The sequence below is a fragment of the Pteropus medius genome, unplaced genomic scaffold, assembly GCF_902729225.1.
Source record: "Pteropus medius unplaced genomic scaffold, Ma_sr-lr_union100, whole genome shotgun sequence".
Classification (NCBI taxonomy): Eukaryota; Metazoa; Chordata; class Mammalia; order Chiroptera; family Pteropodidae; genus Pteropus; species Pteropus medius.
The window spans coordinates 6,212,803-6,222,130 of NW_024343733.1; the positions used below are offsets into that span (position 1 = coordinate 6,212,803).

General features: G+C 43.7%; 1 long non-coding RNA gene across 1 annotated transcript in view; it reads right to left on the reverse strand.

Moving 5' to 3' along the window:
• The window catches only part of LOC120606807 (uncharacterized), a 7,304-nt gene extending 6,180 nt beyond the window's left edge, over positions 1-1,124 (reverse strand). Inside the window, exon 1 of the long non-coding RNA XR_005653995.1 lies at positions 787-1,124. This is a non-coding gene — a long non-coding RNA (uncharacterized LOC120606807). The remainder of the gene's footprint in view (positions 1-786) is intronic.
• Between the last annotated feature and the right edge of the window lie 8,204 nt (positions 1,125-9,328).

Sequence of the window (9,328 nt, forward strand, 5' to 3'; positions counted from 1 at the left end):
TTCTTCTTCTTCTTCTTCTTCTTCTTCTTCTTCTTCTTCTTCTTCTTCTTCTTCTTCTTCTTCTTCTTCTTCTTCTTCTTCTTCTTCTTCTCCTTCATCTACTGTTTAAATGAAGAATATGTAGTATCATAGGGGCTGGAGTTATAAACTATGCCCAGTGAGTCTGTATTATTATAGACTTACTCTGGAAACCAATGTAGCTGAGATCAGCTGTGTCCAGGACCAGCTATACAGCTAGGTGCTCTCTGAATTAACTTCCTACATGTAGACGATGTTTATTAAAAAGCGAGTTATCAAAAAGTGTTAATTTGGGACATAGTTCCATAGTGTAGTGGTTAGCACGTCTGTTTTACACGCAGAAGGTCCTGGGTGCACACTCCAGTGGAGCCACAGTCCATGGTCTACGGCCATGCCACCCTGAATAAGCCTGATGTCTGTCTGGTCTTGGAAGCTAATTAGGGTCGGGCTTCGTTAGTGCTTGGATGGGAGACCACCTAGGAAGACCAGGTGCTATAGGCATAAATTTTTTTTAAAAAGTGCTAGTTTTTAATTTATATTATTTGTGTTATATTTTAACTTCTAATATTATCATTTATATTACTAAAACTCAACAGTAAAGGCAATTTTTTAGAACCTAAACTAACTCGGAGAAGAGTTTTTTATGACTGACACTGTTTACAATTGCCATTGTGCTTTGATAATAACTGACTTTTAGCCTCTTTTATTATTGTTCCCCTTTGTTGCTGACCGCTCATACTGGCTGGCCATCAGTGCATCACTACTTACATGGACCAAAGAGCGAACATCTCTTGTGGCACAGAGGATTGGACCCAGATGGGTGGCTATGTATAGTCGGGTAGCAGTGACTTCTCTGAACCTCATTTTCCTCATCATTAAAATGGAAGCTCGATAACATCTCTTCCAAATGATAGCTATGAGATCAAATGACATGATGTATGTGTAGACCATTTCTCATTCTGACCATTGGGTTTATCCCTTTCTTCTGGGGATCATAAGAGTGGAGACTTCAGTTTTACTGTCTCCGTACTGCAGATGGGGACTCCTGGGTCCACATTGTCCCTGTTAACTGCAGTATCTACTAAAGAGAGCATTCTTCTCCACCCCACAACCCCCACGCCACCTCACCTACCTTCCTCCAAGGTCACCCTCACATCTGGACCTTGAGAGTGATTTAAGAAGACCTTCACCCAAGGCAGTGCTTCTTCAATTTGAGTGTATGAAAAATCTAGCCCGCTGGGCTCCACCTGGTGTTTGTGATTGGGTATATATGAGGTGAGGCTGGAGGACTTACATTTCTAACAAGTTCCCAGGTGAGGCTAAAGCTGCTAGTCCTAGGACCACACTTGGAGAGCCACTGGCCTAAATCAGTCTTGATAATTCCATCCCCCGTTGCCACTGGTTAATTCAGAGTTGGGCCTGAGTCAGTGGACCAATAAGATGCTCTGGGTTAATGGATATGAGCAGTTCCTTCTTCTCTCCCACAGGAGACCAAGATGCTTCAGTGAGTGGTGGCAGCCACTTTGTGACCATGAGGGGAACTGGTCTTTGGTGAAACTGACATTGTGGACTGCTGAGAGAGAAGATGGAGAGAACCTAAGATTTTAATGATATCATCAAGCCCACTGTATAGATATGGCTGTGAACAAAAAAGCAACTCCATCTTTGTCCCAGACTTCTTTGTCCCAGACTTCCTTCATGCTGTGACCTTTGACTAACCTCACTGTCCTTAGCAAACATATGAAAGTCCTCTAGTTGGTGATTATCTGTGTTCCATAAAATGTAGCCATAAATATTTTTGTTAGTAATGGGGGAATGGCATGACAACTGAGGTAAATATCAAACTGGTGATAGTATTGATTTTAAACAATCATCCATTACAAGACCACCAGGAGGTAAATCCACTGGTGTGTACTGCATTCTTTTTCCCTTTATCTGGTCAATCATCAGTACCTGAGTTATACTATAAAAAAAGAAAAGTAACAGGGATCTGGTAGCAAAGAATAATACGCACAGAACTGCTGGGTCATCTGTCTGCTCCCACTCTACATTCCTGTAACTAAATTACCCTCTGATAAATTCTGTCATATTCTATGGAGTTGCCTGAGTTGTCCTTCAATTTGAAGATACATTCTTATTAGGGTGGCCATTATACCTTTGCCCCTCCATCAGACACTCACCTAACTCTAGGATTTTTTTTTTTAAAATTCTGGAGAAACTTTGATTTCCAGACCAATTGACTATGGTATCCAAGGGAAAGCAAGGAGTCAAGAATAAAGCTCAGGTGTTTGGCCCTATTGACTTGGAAGATGGAGTTGTTTTCCTCTGCCCCAGGAAGGCTATGGGTGGAGGGGGGATATGAGGGAGAAGACAGAGAATTCTGATTGAGGCTAAAATTCCTCTATTCTTTGAAATTTTAACTTTGTTAAAGAATGACACTTTGATCACAGTCTTAGCTCTTTCATTTGTCCATTTTCCACTTATTTCTTTATTATAAAATGGGCCAAAGTTAGGGTGGCCTGAGGGATCCCTCAAACTTGTGGCTGATGTGAGGGCAGTCTTGTGGAAGATCGTGCCCTTCACCTTGAGTTTGGCAAACTCATTGCAGAAAGGTCTGGTCATCTGCCTCTAACACTCCCATTCCCTTGCAGTTCGGGACAGGTATAAATTTCCACCACAGGTGCTAGGAACATCATTTAATTTTTCTGAATTTTTCAAATTGTTCCTGACCCAAGAGTTCCATTAGTTCAGGTAGGGGCGTATTCAAGCTCAGAAATAACTCAAGGCTTCCTACTTCTAGTCTTATACAAAGGTATGGAACTCCTTCAGGCAAAAATGTTTGAAGGGGGCCATCTGTCCTCTAATCCACACCGATTACCCTGATACGCCCTCTGTTTAAGCCTGTGGGACTCTCAAAGGCTGGCAAGACCACTGTTTTCATGCCAAACTTTGGTGCAGTGGTTTTTTTTCAGACTGGCTACTCCATACCCTGGATCCAGTCTCCCCAGGTTTTGCCTCAGTCACTGACTCTTAGGAACCCCAAATCATGTCTCCAGTCTTGGGGCATCTCTCATTTCCCAGAGGAGGGATCCTGGCTCAGCCTCCACCCCCCAAACTTCTTCCACTGACATCCTGGGAGGGTCCAGTGTGATTCCCCTCTCAATAGGCCCTTAGAAATAGTGCTGGCTTCTCCTCTCTGTGTGTGGGTGGGCCCCCGGAGTGGTGCAAATGGTATCTGTGTGATGCTCCCTTCCTCTCTGCACAGCCTACTTCTCTCTCTGACCCTATCACAACCCACATCCTCCCTTCCTCCCGTCACCCCTCACTCATCTCTGTAAAAATGTCAAAGTCCCAGTTGAAGCCCCTTTGTGCCAATTGCTAAGTTCACAGTTCCCAGAGTCTGCTGACTGTCAAAAGTCTTTCTTCTCCGAGTTTCTGCTGACTCGTAGAGAGAAACAGGGAGACTTTGGTCTCACATGTGTTGACTCCTCTGGGGTCAAGAGTGGGGAGGATGGGGTTGGCTGGATCAGTGGGGCTTTCCATGCCAGGTAACAGCTGCCTTTCTCTCGATGTATATTTAAAATCACATCTCAAACCACAGGATTAATTTCCTTCTGAAAACACCACCTCATCTTCTACATGGGAAATTCATATTCTCCCTAGTTACGGCATTTTGATTTAATTTCATGAGACCCAGTCACCCTGCCCTTATATGTCAACATTAACCCCTCCTTGCTTGGGGTCACATTACAAAGGCTTCTCACATCCGCAGCTCACAGTGAAAAGGCCATGTCCAGACGGCTCCGTTGTCGTGTGTAGGCTCACATATGCGTGTGTGTGTGTGTGTGTGTGTGTGCACGCGCGTGTGCGTGTGCGTGTGCATGTGTGTGTGTGTGTTTCCCTGGCTACAGAAGAGCCAGAGGGTAATCTTGTTTGACCAGGCCACGCCTATTAAGTGCTTAGCACTGTGTCTGGAACATAGTAAGTACTCAGTAAATGGGGATGCTATCATTATCCTTTGTAGCTAGTTACATACCTAATGCACATTCTTCTTATTTTTCCTTAATAACAGAAACCTGATCTTGTGGCCTAGAAAAGACATTTCCCAGACCTTCTCAAATCTAGGTGTGGCCATGTGACTGCATTTTGTTAAATGAACATGTTAACCTAAAAATGAAAAGGCAAAGTGAGAGGCAACAAGCATTTATTTGAGATCTGAAAGAATAGCTATTCTGGAAGCACTGACTTGGGCAGAAACTCAAATAGTGTTCCGATTAGGAGGTGAAGGCAAGGGTTATTTATGAGAAAGGAGAGGGGAATAATTACTTGAATAGAAGGAAACAATTTCCACGGATGTTAATAAGCTAAGGAAGGCATTTCTATAGGTGTCAGATGAGCTAACTAGTGATGCTAATTCTAAAGACCATCTTTAATTTTCAGTTCTGTAGTCATAACAAACAGCGATGGGGATACAACACTGCTTTAGGTCCAGTCCAGATGTTATTTTGTCCAGTTTTAATATTCCAAAGGTTTGAGGAGTAAGATACGCAAGGCGGTTCCTCTGGAATGACAGGAATTGTAACCGTGCAAATCTTCACTTCTTTAAAATGACTTTTTCTCCTCTCTTTCTCCTTGATTCAAACAGGTCTTGAGCTCACTTGCTTCTTTTCTTTCTCTAACCTTCTGCAACTGCATGATCACTCCCTTAATCATTAAACCCTTACTTAGGTCAGCATCAAATAAAGCCTCAGGTCTGTTGAGCACAGAAACAGATTCCATCAAACTAAAGACAACATCTTGTAGTTCCACACCCATGAAGGCAGAAGATCCTACCAGCATCCCCTTGAAACCAGACAGAACTGATGTAATAATCAGCTACCTCCTACCCTAGTCCCGACCAATCGGTAGAGCCCATGACCCCAACTCCCTTAGTTACGATGGCTAATGAGTTTTCTCCTATATAACCCATCCCCTAGAGGCCATCGGGGAGCCAGGTCTTTGAGCTCTAGCTCACTTTTTCTCCAGGCTTGGTGCCATTTCCTTAGATAAACCTCTACTTTGTTTGCTACGAACTCCTGCCCATGTCTCTTTTGGCTTTGATGCGTGCAGGCAAAATGAGTTTGGGAACACTATGCCTCCATTTTAAAGTGGCTCCATTTATGTTATTTTTTTTTACAAACTATGAGTAGAAGTATCGTATGAGACTTCCAGGAGTCTCACAGCCTTTAATTCAATTCTGACACTAACTATCCAGGGTTAGCACATACCTCACAGGTGTGGATGGAAAGAAAAGGGGTCCTGTGGAAAGTAACCTCACAGGGTGATCTGATCGACCATAAATTTCTAACTGGGCAGGTTGGGGGAAGAAGGAGTCATACCCCAGGCATAGAACTTTTTAGTAAAAGGTTATTCTTTTGCCCTGTTAATTGTTCTTGTACATCTAGGTTAACTCACCTTTGAAATACCAGACATAATACCCCTAAAAGGGGTATTAACTATAAGAAAGCACATAATCGTATTAACTATCCTGTAATCCAATCCCTGCCTTGCTTTCCTTAAGTCCCCTCCTTAATCTCGAATGCATAAGAGAAGCTCCAAAACTGTTTCTCCTGGGAGCATTTGAGATCTTGCTGTCTGGCATATGTCATCAGTTTGGCTCAAACTCTTATAAAAATTCTCTACAGGTTTGGACGTTCCTGACGTCGCCATTCACCAAACCGCAAGCTCTCCAGACCCCTCTATTTAGAGTTTTTATGGAGGTTTCATTACATAGGCATCATCAATTAAATTACTGGCCATTGATGATTAACTCCATCTCTAGTCCCTCCCCCGTCCCCGGAAGACAGGGTTGGGTGTGTCTGTGTGGGGCTGAATTTCTAACCCTCCAATCACCAATCATGCTTTGGTCTTTCTGGTGACAGCCCCCATAGCCCCCAGTCATCAGTCATCTCATTAACACACAAAATATACTCCTATCTCTCTGGAGGTTAGGTTGTAAGAGGTCTTAGGAATGCTTATGTCAGGAAACAGGACTAAAATCAAATAGTGTACCAAAGATGCTCCTATCACTCCATTTTACAAGGGTATAGGAGCTCTGCGCCAGGAACCAGGGACAAAGACCAAATATATATTTATTATTTCCCCCAGATCTTGGTAATCACATTTATGGTGCAGTCATCTGCTCTGGTCTGCAGAGAGGATCCCCCACCTCTACCCTGTGCGGTGACCTGGTTGGGTTTGGCAAGTGGAGAAGCCAGCAGGAGACTGGAGGGCAGGACTGGAAGGAAGTGGAGGGATTTACTGTCCTCCCTGCTCCCAGCTTTGGGTCATCTGGCTCTGTCCTCTCAGGGCAGCCCCTTCCAAGGCGCTGGGGGCTTTTCTCACCCTTCATCCATGCCTGCCAGCAGCTCCCCATGCTTACCAACCCCAACCCCTACCCTTGGGTTTCGCTATGTCTGCTCCCACTTTGGTAAAGAGCCCCTTTCTGAAAGTCTCCCGTATCATCTAAAGTGAGAGTGCCGGCTCTGTCCTGCCAGGACCCCGACCAATTTGCTCCTGGCGCAAAACCGAAATAGCACCAAAGGGAAGGCTAAGTCCCCCCCACCCCCCGTCCTCCAGCCTCTGGGGTCCCCTCCCCATAAACAACCAGTATTCTGGGCTCCTTTGTATCTATCCAAGTAAAAACACAATCACATGGTTTTGTTTGTTTGTTTGTTTGTTTGTTTTGGATTATCAAAAACTCCCAGCCAGGCATGGGAATGGAAGTGACTGGAACTCCTAATTCAGCCTAGATTTTTCTCTTGGCACTTTGTATCCTCACAAAGGGTTTGTTTTCAGGGGGTGGAGTCCAGAAACATGATTTTCTGGAATTGCTGATGTGGTAAGTTGAGGCTGTGGTGATTAATTAACGCTTGTCCATCAGTGGGATGGATGTCTGCTTTAGCAAGACCAAGGCGTCGGCACTTCCTAGTCTCACGAATTCTGATGTGTGTAAGCCAATCCAGGAAAACTCACCGGGTTAAGAATCCTAGGTAGCACCTGTGTTTGGCCCTTCAGCTACTTTTTGGACTCTCTCAGCTGGTGGCCTATTCTTCCCTAAAGAAGCCAAGGGGCAATTTCATGATACCTGAAAGAGATTGTAGTTTTGTTCTCATAAAACTACTTCATCCTGGGGTTTGGAGCCAGGCTTCCTGGGTTCAAATCCCAGTTCTGCCAATTCCTAGCTGGGAGACCTTGGGCAAATTGCTTAACCTCTCTGTGCCTCCGTTTCCTCATCCATGAAATGGGGAGACTAATACTTACCTCATAGGGCTGTCGTGAGGATTAAAAGAGCCAAGAGGTATAAAGCACTTAATGCAGGGCTTGATACATAGTAGGTGCTCAAAATAGTAGCTCTTTTTATAAGGATGAAAACTAACATTTAATCAAATGCCCGTTTGCTGTACAGATACAACTGAAGTTTATCTCGTTGACTTCTCGCAACCACCCTGTAAGGTCCACATTATCCCTATTTTCTAGATGAGGAAACTGAGGGTCAAAGTGATTATGGGACTTGTTCAGAGACACACCACACCACCTAGCCCTGGGACTGAAGTCTGAAGTCCTGGCTAGTATATTCCTTTGCTCACTTTGATTCATGTTCTTGTATTATAGTTAAGTCCCTCTGGGCTTTGGCTGTTCCGAACCAGGTTATCTGTCTTGTAAACATCTGGAGTACAGAAGCCACATCTGGAACACTCACAAGGCTGTGAGAACTAGAATTTCCGCAACTTGCTTGATGTTGAGAAAATTGCCTGAAGCGTTTGTCCAAAGAAGAGATCCTCTGGCATTTCTGCTGGAGAGTCAGATTCAGGAACAAGGGGGCGCGGAGCCTTGTAATTAATCTGACTTTTTTTTTTTTTTAACCCCAAAACTGGGATTTAGGATGAAGCAGGTTTGGAAACTTTTGTTGTGTGGAATTAGAGCGCCCTCTGCTGTCTGTGAAGATGACAAATCTGGCCCCTTCCTCACAGGTGTTTTTCTTGACTAGTGGAGGAAAAAAAAGAGTTCTATGGAAAGTAATCTCACAGGATGATCTGAATATAAATTCCTAACTGTGCGGGTCATGTTGGGTAGCCACACTCCAAGCATATAAACTTTTTTAGTAAGAGGTTTATCTTTGCCTTAAGCAAGACCTGTCCATTTTTTCAATGTGTGCATCTAGGTTAACGCACCTTTGAAATAAGCAGAACCATCTTCAAGAGAGCACATAATCTTGTTAACTATCCTGTAGTCCAATCCCCATCTTGCTTTCTCCCACCTTCTTCTTTAATTCAAAATGCATAAAAGAAGCTAATTGCCATTCTAGGAAGTACATGAGATCCTGCTTCCTGGCAATTGTTGCCAGTCTGACTCAAATAAAATCCATAAAAATTCTTTACGGGTTTGGACATCTTTACGTCTTTACATCGACAGACTCAAGTCTTTGTTCTACCCTGAAGGTCACTATATGCCCAGATTAGAGCTGGGCAGGGCAAAGAGAGTAAAAGGAAGGTCAAGATTCTCCAAAGGTTTACGATCTTATTGGACTGACAGCACACCTTCAGGAAATCATGAGAAAGGGTAGTGGGGCCAAGGAAGAATAGGAGTTTAAATACAGGTGGGCCTTGAGGTGAGAGTGAGGGTAACTGAATTCCAAGAGAGCTCTGAGATTGGATGACAGTGTGCCCCTCTTGTGCTATCTCCGAAGGCCAAGGAGAAGCCTTATGCCTTGCCTGAACTTTGGCTTTGCAAACATCTGCTCGCTCAGTGGGAGAGAATGGTAGGTCAGCAGTTCTCAAACTCTGCACCGAGATTTTTTAAAGGAACACAGCGACATCTGTCGGCCACCTTGCAAACTACCAGCTCAAGGTAGTTCGCAGTTTGTCAGGCAGAGCGCCCTTCCTTTAGAATCTAAAGGATATTATAACTGTGCCAAGCTGGCTTTATGGAAGTTGTTCTGATCAAAAGTAAATATTATGTAAAAATGATTGTAGAACAGGAAATTAAGGTAGTGTCATGCAATGTAATTCCAAGGTCAGAGCAGCTGTCTGGAGCCCAGCAAGCCCACTCATCCCATTAGTATATACAATTATTTAAGGAACTAGAATATTATCTTTTTTTTTCAATTTATGTGCATTTTCAAGTGGCTACTAAGTTGTTAGGACATAAATACTTAGTTGTTTTGACATCACTACTTATTAAATATAACTGTTAGTATTTTTTGTGGAAGGCAGGAGGTGCCATGAAAAAATTACTGAGACATTTAAAAGCAACTCGAACCAAGAGAGCT